The 3004-nt window shown below is 35.3% G+C and overlaps 1 long non-coding RNA gene across 1 annotated transcript; it reads right to left on the minus strand.

Moving 5' to 3' along the window:
• Positions 1–256: 256 nt before the first annotated feature.
• Positions 257–2747, minus strand: LOC116788375. The gene is made up of 3 exons (XR_004357617.1): positions 2618–2747; positions 762–920; positions 257–316 (listed from the first exon to the last, which is right to left on the minus strand). It is a non-coding gene; the product is annotated as an uncharacterized LOC116788375 (long non-coding RNA).
• Between the last annotated feature and the right edge of the window lie 257 nt (positions 2748–3004).

Genomic DNA, 3004 nt, shown 5'->3' on the forward strand with positions numbered 1-3004 from the left:
ATTAATTTTGGTCAAAATCCCTGTTTGCTTCTCAGCCAGAGGGTTTCTGAGATATTTCAATAATATCCAGGAAATCAATCTTACATGAAACTGAAGGAAAACATCTAATGTCATTGAACAATAAATATCAGTTCTGTCAGTGGCTTACCTTTGAGCTGGGGCCTTAGGATGTTTCGCTTCTGGTTTCCTCACCAGTGCCACTGTCAGCTGTGGAGTCTCCCCTAGGGGATCTGCAGGCATTAAATGGGCGTCCAAAGGTCCTGAAAGTTGTTTCTGATTGGGGTTGCTGACATATTTTTATTTTTTTTTGCAGAACCTAAGAGATGAAAGTACAACCGGGTAATTTATATATTGCTAATTAAAATAATGTGTGTCTACTTTTTCAAGCGAGGCTGTTGATTAGCAGAAGATGTCAGAAATACAAATAGCTATGTCAAGATGCATCAAGAGGCACAAATCTAGAGATCTTGTGAGTTGGGTGGGTTTTTTGTTGTTTCTCTTCCTTCCTGGAGTTTTTTCCACATAGGAAATTTCAAAAATTTGTCCTACATGCACTGTGAGGATAAACTGTTCTAAGGCAGAAATAAACACAGCTTTTTATCCATTTATAATCCTGTACATAACTATTACTTGCCTAATATATAAACATCTTATTAAATTAAGGAATCAAATGGGTTATTTTTTTTTTTTAAGGAAATAAGCTGACTTCCACACTGATATTCCTCTTTTCAAAATGTGTTTTTGAAAGGACTGTCTCTGACCTGCCTCTGGCTTAATACTGTGACCTCTTCTGCTGAGCTGCTGTCTATCTCCTGATGAGCTGCAGACCAGGCCCCATGGTGAATACGGTTTTCTGTCTGGGTCACCTCCTCTCTTTCATTTAGTTCCTCTAGGTAGGTCAGGACAAACTCAGGGTAAGCCTGTAGGAAAGGACAAAGGCAGAGGAATAATGAAGAAAAAAACATCAGCTACATCAGCAGAATCACAACAGTCTAAACACCAGGCAACAGTGCGAAAAGCGGTCGTCGATGTACCCGATGGCACAAGAGTTCCCTGCACGTAGATAACTTTGTATTTCACAAAGTTTTCAAAGTCAGCAGTAGATAATGACCTTTTTATATGCATTAAAGTGAAAAAAAACTCCCAAAATATTTGAATATTACATGTATCAGTTTAAGAATAAAGACCAACAGCTCTCAAAATGAAAATTCTTGTAAATACGAAGAGACAAAATTCCGTATCCCTGTCTTGAGGTAATATTTAATTAAGTATAGGTGACATCTTGGCACACATTCCCATGTATTATATTAAAAGAAGTTAAAAGCAGCATATTCTGAAATCAAGACACGTCACATACAGAAAAGGCCTTCCTGATGGTTTTGAAACCTGAGAAAATTTTACTGGTCTAATTCATTAATGAAGTCAATTTGCCTTCGTAATACTCTTGATTCTTGCTTACATGGCAAAATGCCACAAATGAAAAAACCACCACCCACAACTTAAACACCACAATCTTGAATTTGAGACATTGACATCTCATCTACCTAATCTTACAAAATCCAGATCTCATACCATGGCAATATGATCAATTTTATTTTCTTTAGCTTGGTCTGGGAAATGAATGCAGGGCAGTTCCTCAGGTGCCTCCAATTTAAGCAGTGGTCAGTCTGCTGTCTTCAGGATGAAATTGGGCAGAATCTTCATTTATAGAAAATAGTTTTTATTTATAATGAAAATTTTAGTTTAAAGTTCTATGAGCACCTCTACTATTTTTCAATAGGAAGCACATAATATTAACTAGACTAAGTTAGACCAAAACCAGAAGTTATTAAAATACTTTGACAGGTAACACTTTAACAAATGGAAATCAATAATCTATTAAAACCCTACGGTCACAAAATGAAGTTTCCCACAAGTAAAAGAAAAGTCATGTTTTTCTGTTCCATAACTCATTAGTGAATAAACATAAGGAATTTCATTTATAAGGCAGGTACTACTACAGCATTTAAGCACTTGGGGCATATTTTCCAAAGCCAATTCTGAATGGGCATCTCACAGATTCAGTGAAACTTCTAAGCTCAAGTGGAAATCAAAATACCAAAACTGAAACCTACCTTTGAGTTCTGAGAAGACTTTTTTTGCTTTTGTCTTAAGAATACTTAATAATAGTAAAATATTTAGGCTTTTTGATCTTGATTTGTACTGAACACTAACAGAAAAGTTCTGGTTTTAGCTTCAGTCGCATGATTTCTTTTTTGAGCCTTCTCTCAGAGTTTTCCCATGAGTGCTGTTATTTTCAATTTAGGACCACTTATATTTTACTTTAAAATAAATCCCTTCAATAGCAAGAATACAATAAACAGTGGGGTGCTTTTATTTCTTAAGGAAAAAAAATTCTTCACCGATCAATAAGAGTATCTCCTGCTGTTTATCAACCTGTATAGACAATGTATTATGAAACTTCTATGTCCTGCTTCATAGTTCCATCTGCATTTTAATTCTGACAAAATACATTCAGACTTTTCATATATTTTTCAGACTTGACTACATGAATAATGAGGGAAGTTTCTATTTCTTTAAATAACAAATTCTTCCTCTATGAGAACTTCACACTCACTTTGCCACTCTTGCTGCCAAGAAAAGTGATTCTGGGTCATTTCTCTCTCTGTTTTCACCTTTTGTGCCATCGCTGCTTCTGTGACAGAAGGAAGCATTTGGCAGCCATGCAATGAGTGCAAGCAGAGAACTGAACTAAGTTAAAATTAACACAATAAAAGGATAGTTATTACCCATATTTGTAACTCAAATCCAGTTCACTGTGGGGCAGTGAAATGCAATCTATTGTGAAATACATATTCAAAACTCAGAGCATGTTAAAGAGTTTGATTAGCTTATCTTGCTTCCCTCCTAGAAGTGATACTTGGCTTATTTTATTTACTCACATTTTTAAGTTTACTTTTTATTGACTTATATTTCTCTTTTAAGCTGTCCATAAGGTTCACAT

Source organism: Chiroxiphia lanceolata, chromosome 6 (assembly GCF_009829145.1).
Source record: "Chiroxiphia lanceolata isolate bChiLan1 chromosome 6, bChiLan1.pri, whole genome shotgun sequence".
In the NCBI taxonomy this organism is placed as follows: Eukaryota; Metazoa; Chordata; class Aves; order Passeriformes; family Pipridae; genus Chiroxiphia; species Chiroxiphia lanceolata.